Source organism: Chaetura pelagica, unplaced genomic scaffold (genome assembly GCF_000747805.2).
Source record: "Chaetura pelagica isolate M959 unplaced genomic scaffold, ChaPel_1.0 scaffold109, whole genome shotgun sequence".
NCBI lineage: Eukaryota > Metazoa > Chordata > Aves > Apodiformes > Apodidae > Chaetura > Chaetura pelagica.
The window spans coordinates 7,939,719-7,953,071 of record NW_009970725.1 but is presented as its reverse complement, the minus strand read 5'-3'; positions in this window follow the sequence as shown (position 1 = coordinate 7,953,071).

The window sequence follows — 13,353 nt, the reverse complement described above, 5'->3', positions numbered from 1 at the left end:
TCAGCACCTCAGTGTCTTGTAGTGAGGGGCCCAAACTGAACACAGTACTTGAGGTGCAGCCTCACCAGTGTGGAGTACATGGGGACAGACAATCACTTCCCTAGTCCTCTGGCCACAGTATTCGTGATACAGACCAATTGAATGCCCAGACCAAATACCTGATCATTCAGGTTCTTTTATTGCAAACAGGACAAGCAGGATGAGGTGAGATTTCTAAAGAGAAAATGTTACTGTATGATCAGTTGGATCATCAGTGTCCTTCTGCATTTAGGATCTCATCAGCATGAGGATTTCAGCACAGCCATCGCTGGTGTTCCTGAGCCTTGGGCAGGAAGGCATTTGCTGCTGTAATGCAGTATGGGTATCACTTCCAAAGCACCTTTAATGGTACCTCAGGCTGGATTCCTACAATACTGAGAGACTCCAGATAGCTGCTTCCTTTAAAAAAATACAGGTCTGCAGTCTGAAATGATAGTCAGAGTGAAAAAGCCTTGCTATCACTATACTTCTGGACATACAACTAATAGCAAATAAAAAAAATAGGAAAACTGCTGTCACTGTGGGCAGACAATGATGTTCAGAGAGACAATGAGTAAAAAAGGGTTGGTTTTGGGGGACAGTATGTGTCTAAGGCTGTGAATGCAGTAGGTCTCAGCTTGGCCACAAGTTCTGATCTTCTCTTTGTCCATATTGAGGTCCTGGCTGGAGGATGCCGAAGTCTTGTCATCCAGTTCCCCTTACAGCAGAAATAAGGGTGCAAGACTGAGGGAGGGAAGTCGAGCCTCCAAGTACTAGCCAAAGACTGAGTGTTCTAGAAGCTCACGTGTGCCTAAGGCCCTGTGGAATAGATTGACCCTATGGGTACTGTTCCAACCTTGTCTCATGAAAAACACCATCCAGTGGACTAGGAAATATTATCTGCATGACTAATTTATGGTAGCTACAGGGTGTCTCAATATGGAAGAAGGAAAGGAAGATTTAAGAGAGAAATAATGGAGAATTAAAAAACCCAACAAACAACAAACCCCCAAAAAATATTTTTTCAGTTTCTTATTTATTGTTGGAGGAACAGACTGCTACATTTCTGTTGTACTTTCTTAACAGATATCAGGAGACTTTTTAAAGGTTATTTTTGGAGCCAATATGTCTCATTTTTTCCTGGAACCCTGGCCAGGTCAATGACACTAAGGAATCCAAGGGCTGGGTTCAGATCTGTGTTGGGGACACAAGCTGTGCCATCAGCTCGCAGCTTGTCACAGCAGGGCAGTACAGGATCCTCACACGTGTGCTCCTCCACCCGCAGCCTGGGTGCGAGCCAGGGGCTGTGTTGATCCCCAGCCTGAGCAGTGCCCATTGTAAGTGAGATGCAGGCCTGCAGGAGCTGACTGGCCTCTCATGCAGCCACTAATGCTGCCGAGTGCAGGAAAGGCCAAGACCTCACCTTTTTTTGTCTCAGGGAGCTTTGATCTTAAACCCATAACTGGGGGGAGGAATACTCAAGCCATTCCCTCTTGTGCCCTGTATTTTCAATTTCAGTAAGTCATTGCTTTCCTTTTCTCCTCCTGCATGAACAGTTTTGTGAAAGAGCCTGCCTGTGGCAGAGACAGTGATAACCATATGAGCTACTCACCTGCTTTCTGAAGGAGCAGTGGCCAGTTTGTCATGCTGGTGAAGAGTCACACAAGCAGCTCCCATCACCCTGGGCAGGAAGGAAGACCCTGCTTCTGCTGTGGTGCTGACATCCACCTTCCTGGATGGAAGCGTGAGGAACAGCGCACAGGTGACACTGCCTGACTGGCAGCTGCTGAAACAGATGCTCAGCTTTATGCACTCAAGGGATGCCCATTTCCACGCCGTCACCAACAGCTTGTGATTAGTGGCTGGTGGGGTGGGAACACCATAAGTACAAGGGCCAGTTGCCATCATCATATGACTTTTAATTTTTCTGTAGTTGCAGCTTTAAAAAATCTGGCAAAGGTTTTTCACACTAAATGAATAACATTTCAGCCTAGATCCACAGTCCTGAAGTATTCTACTGGTTGTCCTTGCTCACAGAATATCATGTTGTGTTTATAGCTGGCAGTGAACATTTGCTATAATCATTGAGTACATGTAAATGTTTTAGACAGAAGCAAATGCCATAGGTGGTTGAATTTTAGCAAGCACCAAAAAGCACGTGTCTCCAAGGCATTCATGGTACTTAATAAAAGTGACTAGTTAACAACAGTAGCTGGAAGCTAAAAACAGGACTACAAACTTAAATAAAGCAAGGAACTGAAAAAAGGTGAATTTCAGCGATTTTTCAAGTTTCATATCGTGACCCTTGGAAGAAAAGAGAACCGTGCATCTTCTCTCTTTACTGGCCACTTCACACATAGTGACTTCCATCTCAGCTGGATCAGTTTGGAGAGGAGTCACCTGCCCACACATGGGCCTTCCAGATTTCTGTGAGGGAAGGACAATGTCTGGGCTGGCGCAGACTGTTCTCGCAAGGTGCCACCTCGTCACCCTGCAGGAGGCACCCAGTGTGCTCGTGACCCTCACTTTTCCCAGGCCTGGGCCTTGCAAAAGAAGAAGCATCGCTGCCACATCTAAGCCACCACAGGGGACATAAGCCTGTACACACAGTTGTTCTCATGTCACCATGCTTTAATATGGAACAACCTTATCTGAAAGGCCTGCCTGGTACATTCATCAGCTGACCCTAAACATTCCCCAGATATGATGGACACCCCGCTACTAAAATCTGAGCATTGCAGAGAATCCTCATCTCCTTCTTTGTTCCACCTTCTGTTTTATATTTGCCAGTGCCACACATTACAGGGCAGGATGAGGAGTCTCTGAGGAGTTTTTCTTACAAAACAACAGCATTGGTTTTCTTATTTCTAGTCCATTCTTTAAGGAAAGATACCCTGCAATAGAATATATCCTGAGCCATCTGTGATGAACGATGTGGATCTTTTTTATATAGATGTTTATACAGTGTTAGTTCACTGCAATTATGGTATTTCAAAGCAGCTGCAGCATGGCAGAGATCTGCTAAATTATTACTGTTCTTTAGAGATGCTGTGAACATTGGTTTCTAAAGGATAGGTGAGACCCAGCATGAATCTATATCAAAGAGATTCCCCAGCAAAAAGAGAAAGATGTAACTGAGTTTGCTCTTGGCAGCCCCCTTCCACCGCAGACATAAGTGCCCTTAACACGATGTGGTGGGAGAGGAATTTCAGCATGAAATGTGGCACAGATGGACCAGAGAAGGGACATTCTGCACATCCTCTTCACCTCCCATCCCCTGCCTCATCCAGCTCCCTCGTGCCTCCAGCAAATGTTGTTTCCTTTAGCTTTGTTGTGTGGGTGATGACAAAATGCAGACCTACAGCAATGTTTTTCCACTTGGGGAAATTGGGAAGCCTGAATTAAGCCTTCCCTGTTGATATTTGTACTGTGCTGCATTTGGTTGTGGTTTGTTTTGTTATTTTTAAAAATTTATTTCATTTTTATATAACTTATAGCTCTGCTAATTCAATCATATTTATTTCTGCTGCTCACCCACAAGCAGGTCTCCATTATCAGCTTCTTGCTTGCTTACTGTGTGTTACCGTCAAGTATATGAAGCTCATTTTTTGCTCCCTCCTATATGAAAAGCACTTTGGAGGGCCTGCTTTTACTGTTCAGATCCTTCCATCTCCATCTAGTTGCTGGTGCTTCAATACGGGCAACAATTTTCTTGATTTTGAATTTCATTGGATAATTCAGTCTACTTTTCCAACTCATCATTGTATGGATCAGGCTAGAAACTTCCCGAAGGATCAGAGGGATGAGAGAACAGTGCTAGTTTGGCTAGATGAAGGGTTCATATGTCCCATTTGCACTGAGCAGTGACCAATGGCTTTTGCCAGCTGCAGTGCTCTGTAGCTCACAGCCCTCCTCAGCGAGCTGGCACTGTCATATTTAGTACTTGATAATTTTGTTCCATTAATTTTCCTAATGATTTTTTTTTAAAAACCCATTAAGCCTTCTAGCTTCTGCTCTATCCTGCTGCGAGGAGTTGCACAGCAAAGACACATTTTTTTGGGTTGAACCTGTTAGCATGTCATTCCTTCACTGAGATACTATCAGTGCTGTCCTGTATCCTTTATGCCACTAAAAGGTAAGAAAAGAAAAGAAAAAAAAAACTTCTTATTTTTTTATTGTTGGAAGAAAAAATGTCAGTTTTGTAAGTAAAAATAGAGTGGCTCATAATAAATATGATGTCAAGTGTAAAATCACAAATCAGAGCTGACAAGTGAATGTCTGAAAATCTGATGTTGCAATTTTTCCCCTTTCTTTAAGACCTTTGAACAAATCATTGGGGGCTGGCAACATCTGAAAGTGCTTAGGTGAAAGTGGCATGAAGAGGTGTGATCAAAGCCATCTTCGTAGCAGACATAAAAATCATAGCATATCTGATTTAAAACAGGGTAAGCAAAACCTAACCTGCCTGCTGGAGAAGATTCCATTGAACCTCGTTTCAGCTATCGTGAGGCTCCAGTAGCCTGTTTGGGACGCTGGAGATTTGGATCTAAAACGAACCCTCACCAACAGGCATTAAATACGCTAGAGACTTTGAGTCTTGCAACGTTGTGATGTTATGTATATGAAGAAAACTCACTTTAAATTATGCAGTCTGATGTTAGGGTGAAGTTAAATTGCATACAAAATAATAATCTTCATTATCAGTTAAAAAAATCACCCCGCATTTTAAAAAGATGTTCATAGGCATCTGGCAATGTAGGTTAAAAGAGAAGAAAAAACCCCCAACTTTTTAGCAAGGTATAAAATAATGTGTTTAGCTTCAGGCATTCTTTAAAATGCCTCTTTTCTGGGAAAGGAACACAGATGTGTGAGATTCTGGATTTAGTTCCAAGCCAATACTCTTAATTAACTTCAAATTGTTTAAATGTGTAACATCTCGGTGCACGGAAGTAGCATCCTGGGGGTGCTCTGTGCTGCACTCAGGTGTCAGTTGTTCCCAAGGTCCACCTGCAGCACCCCAAACTACTTCAAGGGGCCAATGTAAGGGCCTGGTTTGGCAAATTACTGCAGTTTTTGTCACTTCTTTGGACATGTAAAAAGGCCAGAAGGGTGTTTCTACAGGGAGGGATGCCTGGGATGGGAAGTATGGGTATTGGTTAAAGCTAGAAGAGCACATTTGGCCACTGCTTTCAAATGACCCTGGAAATGTCTTGGCAAAGGAAAATGGTACTCAGAAAAGACATGGGACATCTGGAAGATGGAAACTTGTCCTAGATTGTAGGTCTCAAGGATAAACAGTGGGCAAGGAGCAGGTAGTGGGGACTGGGTTTGGTTGGGTCAAGGGATGGATCCTGGTGTTAGAAAAAAAAAAAAAGGAAATAGAAAAAAGTATTTTCATTAGGTTTAAATTCAATAAATGTGGTCTGTTCCTCCAATGGAAAAGATTTAGTAGTTCACAAGTCAAAAGGGAGTTGAGAATGCCTATCTGTGGCCTCAGCTAAAGCTGTGTCCCTCAGCTCCCAGTGTGCAGGAGCAAACATAATTTGTTGTTGCAATTGTGCACTGCACCGATCCCATGGGCAGCGGCACCAAAAACAGGTCTGGGGGAAATTAATAATTCTGGCTGCAGTGGCAGGTTTGAACAGCATGCAGCAAAAAGTGCCTGGAGCTGTCAGCTGAGCACCCTGGGAAAAGGAAAATTCCAAGCTACTGCTCATGGTGTCATTGATGTCCTCCTTAACGCACCCACTGAGGTTGTGCTCCTGAGGAAGCTTGGGTGTGTGAGCATGAGTGAGATTTTATCCTACGTACAGGCTGTTGCGAAGAAATTTTCTGATTTACTGAATTGCAACTTAAATATTGTTATTGTACAATCCATACATGTGTATAGATGTACATACACACAAACACAAGCTTTTTGTACCTGATTTTTCTCCTGTATTGCAGTGGTAAGAAACCCTTGTAAGTCAAATAACTTCAGCAGAGTTGCTCAGAGTTAAAAGAGCTGTAAATGATTGGATATTCAGGTCTACGGTGCCACCACCCCCCCTCCTCCACACCCCCAGATTCTGGGCTACATGCAAGGCAGTGTCCTGAGGATGTATCTATACTGAATACCACAGTGTGACAAGATCCCCAAGCAAGAAGCTAGAGAGCAAGCTCTAGATAGTTGTGTTGGTGTGGTACAATGTTATTAATTAGTCCTGAGTTAATTAGCCCTTGAAAGAGGCAGCGCTAACCTGGTTGTATTGCTTTGGAGACCCTATCTGATGTCTCTGCACAGGACTGTGCTGTGTGTCACACCTTGAGGACATACCACCCCCTCCTGAGCCAAAGCAAGATCTCCCACACTGTGCTCCCCTGTGCAACACAGGGAGGCCATTGAGTTTTGGTGGACAGGAGGGTCTGTTTTGCTCCATAGTAACCTCTCGCATGCAAGGAGCAGTGAAGAAGACCAGAGGGGTGAAAGGAAAAGGCCATGGAATAAGTTTGTAGAGTGGGTTTGAGTCACAGGGAAAAGGTGAACAAGGAAGAAACATAATGTTTGTTTTCTGTCATGGGTGTAAATAAAAGAGGCTCAAAACAAAGAGAAGGAATATGTAGTTAAGAAATCCAACTCCCTGCACCAGCATTTTGTGCATGTTGGACGTTTATAGAGGCTCAAAAAGCTAATCCAACAAATAAAGCTGTCAAGTGGCAAGATTCACTTTTGGCTAGGGATGTCCTGGGGCAACACCCCCTTGACGCATGGGAATTACATCAAAGAAAATTTGCTACAGCATTGCTCTGGCCTTGCAATTTTCCCCAGTCATCTTCTGGTGGCCAGTGCTGCTGCTGGGCCACTGGCTCAGAGGAATCTTTGGTGTGGCCCAGCAGAGCTCTTTCGAGGTGTCACACTGTGCATTTGTATCATATCTCAAGAGTGTTCTCCAAACTCAAAGGAGTGTCTTGTGGTTAACTTAAAATACCTCCATTGGAAGCATTCATCTAGTTGACATGCTCTTGACGGAGGCAGAGTCATGAAGAGTAGGATAACAGAAAAAATAATAATGTGAGATCCTGTGATTTTTTCATGCAGGGGTTGACCTTGTGCTGCAGAAGAAATGCATGCCACCAACTCATGGCTTACACTGAGATCAATAACCTAACCCAACAGGGCAGAAAAAGAATGCATTTCTTGGATAAGGGTTTAGGTCAGCTCAGACCAAATTAGGTAACAGTAGAAATACAGTACAAATATCAAGACACTGGGTATCTCATACTGAGAAAAATGAAATACAATTTAAGCATGTGTTGCCACAGATAGATTAGCACAAGTATTTTTGATGTTTAACAAAACCTCTTGCTTAGTAACATCAAATACTACAGAAGCATCAAGTAACGTCTAAAAGGAAATGAAGCCCTGGTTGGAGTAAACAAGTGAAGTAAGCAGAGTCGTGGTGCTGTAAGCTGAGCAGACTGATTGATATTTGTCAGGCTTCTGAAACTGTGCTCCATCCTTATATTGGAGGCAAGCAAACAAGAAAAGGAAATTCAGGAGAGGACAATAATTAGCAGTTGCTCCCTCAGAAAAGGCTTGAAGGTTTTCAAAGTGGTTCCTGCCTTTCTAAGCCTGAAAGGAGTCATCCCAGAGAAACTGTGTGTATTAAATAAATATGGGTAACATAACAACATCATTCAGATGTTCAGGCACTCCTTTGAACAACCAAGTGAGGCTAGGAGTCCAATGAACAAAGAGTTGAATATAACCTTTGGATAACCCTGCAATTTTGTCCTCCATTCCCCTTGAAAATCTGAGGAGGGAAACACTAGAAAACAACAGATTGAAAAAGCCCAAGCAAGGGAACCACGGGTGGACAGCTAGGCATGGGCGTTTCTTTTGTTTGCAAATTTTAGCAATTAAGGAAGTGTTGAAAGATGCTGAAAACATGTTATCATTGAGGGAAGAGACACTCCTAGGATTTAAAAGTCAGATGATCTGGAAATAGAGTAAAAGACTAATTGTCTTTAGTTGATGATGAGTCAAAAGTCAGTTCAGAATTTCATTCCCCACACCCAACAACATTAAAAACATGAGTGATCAAATCTGAAAATAGGCAGTCATGCTGCTTCTGATGTTGCAGCCTGTGAATACGAAAGCAACACATAACATAATAGCAAGGGACTGTAGAGAGGAGCTCTAAAACCCCATCTGATCCTCCATATGTTGTAAGAGAAGAGAGAGTTTCTGAAGGAGACAGACTCCACAGTGAAGTGGGTAACACCTGAAAGACTCTGGTGATGGCTACGTGGGCAGATATTACTATAAGAAGGAAAGCAGAAGTCAAAAAAAGTCAGATATTGATTAGGAAAAGTAACCCTTCATTTTATGCAAGAAAATTAATTATATTTAATTAAACCAAAAGAACAAAAGTGTTTGGTAATAAAATGTGTTGAAGGATGAATGAATCAACATAAACCTTAAATTCTCCAGGAATGATGACCTAGCTACCAAATCAAATGCAGGTTCACAAATGTAATTAAGGAAATCAAAATAGTCGTACATCAATCATGAAACAATTAGAGCATGGGGAGAAAGGAGAGGAAAGAAAGGATGGCAGTCAAGAATAAAGGAAACATCTAGCTGCTGTTTTCTGAAAGAAGATGACTAGCCCTGAAAGGTGGGCATTTCCCTGGATGAAAAATATCTTGCCATGCCTTTGGTTTCCAGATGCTGTTGATCTCTGTCTCATTTGTTGCAAAGACAGTTTTGTTTCCTCTTACCCTCTGCCTGTTACTTGGGCAGAAAGACACCACTTATCTTGTGGAGGTGTTGCTGTATCATGTGGCTACAGTATTTGATCATGTCAAAGTGGACAGGCCAAAAAAGTGGCTTAATTTTATTACTGAACTTCTAGCCACTTCTAAAGTGTATCATTGGTCCTATAAATGAGGATGAAGTTTGTGTGTGATCAAACGTCTAGAAAGGACACAAAAATTAAACAAACAACCCAACAAGAAAGAGATCATCAGATTGAGACATCTAGTATTCCAGAGCTCACTTGCTGGATGCATCTAACACAGTAGCATGTGTGGCTGTAAGATTTTCAATTGTGAGCATCTTGGATCTGCTTTACATTTTAAATCTTAAAGCAAGCACTCTGCATTGCTCCCTGTGGTCCATGGTTCAGTACAACACTCCATGGGAACCCACGCTGCTGGCAAAGGCAACAGCACCATTTCTATAGCAGATTCTTCTCCAAAAGCTCAGTGATTCTTGTATGCTCTTCTTTGGACTTCCATCACCCAAGAAAGCATGCCATCTACAGCAGAAAGAGCCATGAAAGTGCTTTGCTTTGCACCAGCCCACGCAAGTTTTTTTGTTGAAAACGTATGTTTAGAAAGTCACAGAATCACGGAACCATCAGAGTTGGAAGGGACCTCTAGAGATCATCTAGTCCAACTTCCCTGCTAAAGCAGGATCACCTTGAGCACATCACTCAGGACTGCATACAGGTGGGTTTTAAATATCTCTAGAGAAGGGGACTCCACAACCTCCCTCACTCTCTCACTCGCTCTGTCACTCTCATAGTAAATATTTTTTTTTCTCATATTTAAATGGAACTTCCTATGGTGAATGAGACAAGCATCACAAACTAGTCTGAACCATCTTGCACCTACTTAAATCTAGTTGTGTGCTCAAAAGAAAAATAATGGCATAAATTAAATGCTTTTCCCTGCAGAAAAGCAGAATTCTGTCTTCTCTTTGTCCAAGATATGGAATGTTTTCATTGATGTCTTCAACTAGATGCACCAGAAAAGACATTGTAGTCTTGCAGCTTTTATTCCAAAACATAAGTAAAGACTGGGGTATTACTCGTAGAGATGGTTGCTTACCACAAAAGCCATCTGTTTTATTCTTAAAAATAAATATTGAAGTGTCTCAATGTATTTCATTTTACCCTTTATTAAACTGCATTTGTGTGCTTGACGTTAACCTTCCCATTCAAATGTCATTAGCTACTAATTAAGATGTTGATATGCTGATTGTATATCATGCAGGAGAGAAGATTTGCAGGCACTTACTAGGTATTTATCAAACTCCAGCACACGTATTGGTTTAGCATAAGCGTGGCACATTTAATTTACTGAACACTGTCCCAGTTCTCCACTCATTTTTTCTCATACAGAATGAGCAAAACATGGCAAATAATCAGGAATCATCTCAGAAAAAAGTGAAGTGACCTAGACCCTCTTGTGCAAATGGTTTTTATCTCTGCTTACAATAAACCTTAGTTAGAAATCTCTAAAAAGATCTCAGCATATTAATAACAAAATGAATAAGCCTTTTGAATTTGTTTACAACTCACACTGCTCCATGATCAGGAACAGAAGGATCCTTAGTATTAAAGATTTGTTTCAAGCAACTTTCTTCATACTAACAAAAGTTTAAATCAAAAGAAGGCAGTGACAATTCTGCTAGTGCAAAAGCAGTTCTGCAACACAGGGTACTTTTCACAGGACTTTTTAATATAATTTATGAATATTTGCTCACAACATAATTGTCTTTTCTGCTGACATTTTCAAAGCAACACTGTGATTTGTTGGGTCTCCTGAGAGTCCAAGTACAAAACTGATAATTATATTAAATATACATAGACAATAAAGAATGTGTTTACATAACTATACCCATAAATATCTGATTGAACAGTCATTGTTCTGAAAACCCTTTTAAGCAGCTCTCAGAGGGTTCCAATTCTAATGACATGATGGTTTAAAAGATGTTACTCTGTCTTGTTCCATATTTAATTAACTTTCCTTTTTTAAACTTGTGATGGTGGAGACAATAACAAATAGCTCTGAAAAGAGAGCTAGCTTTGAAACATGAGTGAGACCTTGTCAGGCTTTTGTCTGCCATACACAGAAGAAGGTCTGCACACAGGAGTTGGTGGTCGGGGACCATCCAACCCCTGGGGGAGTGCATTGCTAAGACATTCACAGTTCACTACTACTACTAACAACAGCACCACCACCAATAATAATAATTAAGGAAATCTTCTGCATACAAATAAGGGAAGAAACATGGGGAGGGAAAATGGATGCATTAAATTGGTAAAATAAGCTTAAACCTGTTTAATTTTGTGCTGCTATAGAGTAATGAAGCAAACACTTCAAAGAGAACGGCACATTGCCCACTAAGATGTAAAGGGCGTGTGAACATTAATTGAGCATCAGTGTGTGACTGAGCACATCAGACAGGAACCAAGGTAACATTTCTGAATTCATGGATGGTCTTACTCTGCAGAGTCCTTCACATTGTCACGTCCTAGCCAGGGCTTCAACAGCAGCAGAATATTCTGTGTTCACACTGAGCTATTTTTAATTGTCACCAATTATAATTAATTTACTTTTATGTGTCCTGGTTGTCACAATATTAACATTTGTAAGTCCTTCCCTTTGCAGGCAGTGAGAATCTGTTGTGACATCTCAATAAAGCGGGATTCAATCAAGGTGTGAATGAATTGTTAATCTTGTTATAAATAGAAGGTGCCATATGTTGGGAAGGAAGGGACGCCTCTCTTTTTCTGCTGTTGAGGACAGTGGTAATGAAACAAAGTGAGTGGTCATGTCAGAATTACTAATAAAAGGCCAGTCACCAAGACAAGGAGAGGATCTCAGCCTTCCGCAAGCTATGGAGAAGGAACTGGTAACCATGTGTCCTAAGCAGCGACTTTGGACTATTCTTTTTGGGGCTTGTACAGAGACTCCTAACACAGGTAAAGCAATGAGAGCACTGGACCAGGTTTGAACCAAAGAAGTTCTGATAACCTCCCTGTGAATTGAACCATCTAAAATGGATTGGAAAGTCTAACTTAGGCAACAAGCTATGAAAATATACATTATGTACCTATTCGGGTAGCTGAATGTCATAAAGGCCTAATATGCATTTATGCCCAAATAATCTTTTTTTCAGATAAAGACTCAGTTATTTCTTCATAAATCCTGAGCTTAGACATTATCTGGGCATATTGCTTCACTTGCACAGTATAAATTCTATTTTTATACCTGCTTTAGGTCTGTGATGTTTCCTAAACACAGCTCTGGCAAACAAGCAGGAGGACTAATCGTTTTATTAAACTATCACTTTCAGTAAAACTCATGTCCACTTGAAACCTTGGGAATAAAGCCAGTCTCAACAGTAAAATGAAACCCTGTCCATCAATCCATCCACTCAACCCTTTGAATAGATTTATCCTTTCACATTGGGTTGAGGGCACAAGGAGGGGTTCCTCTTAGCTTTTGCTGACCCAGGACAGAGAAAGGCATGCCACAGCTGAAATGCACACAGGGAGCCATGTCTCTTCTTCCAACAAGCAAGACGATCTCCCTCTCCTGTTGATTTTTCTAAATGCTGTGGTAATTCCCCAAGGAATACTCAGTTCTCACTGGGAAGTTCGGATATCTCCCATAATCTATTTAAACAGCTATTTAGGTATCACTGAGAAACTTGTTACTTTAGAAAAGGTAAGAGGATTCCAGCACTTGGTAACAGCAGACAGCTCTCAGAGGCCACCCGGGGCTGCCTGTGGCTGTAAGTAAGACCCCTCTATTCCCCTGCACCGACCCGAAGGGACAATCGATGCATAAAGTCTTAATCACATTTGTTGCTGCTCTGTTTACTATTCCTTTATTTACATATCTAGAAATTCAACATCTTTACATGTTTTGAAAGCTGTCATGACATGAGACGCTGGTAATATGCTATGTTTTGCTTGCTAACATATTTTTGACATATTTTAGCTTTTGATTATAAGATTGCATTTTTCCCAGCTACCATCTGTCTCAACTCAGTGGCACTCTGGCATTTACAAAAACAGTAGGGTGTAATATTTCTTCTATACTTGTATTCTACTAGAAACATGTTATTTTCAGTCTTAACCAATATGTCACACTTTCACACATGAAGGCTGTCTTATACCCTTTAAGGTATCTGTCAAAAATAAAGAACATATCATCACATTCAATTTGGCTGCAATGAGTAATATATTAATAAGAATGGGAACAGTTTCTGACTTATAAATAGATCTGGCATTTACAAGCCCTGTGTATTCATGCCTGTGTTTATCCTTTTGTCAGCACAAATGAGATATTAGTACAAAACCTGGGAATTTATTTATTTTTTGTATTTGGCAAAATATGCACAATATTCTCAAGGCTGGAGTTTTAAACATGACACGTTTTTTCTTGGAATATGTGGCAAGAAATGACTTTCAGACTTTACTTCTTTCTTCTTCATCCTCCTTCTGTGGAGAGTCAAAATGTGACATTCAGCAAACTGGAAATCACACTTTATAT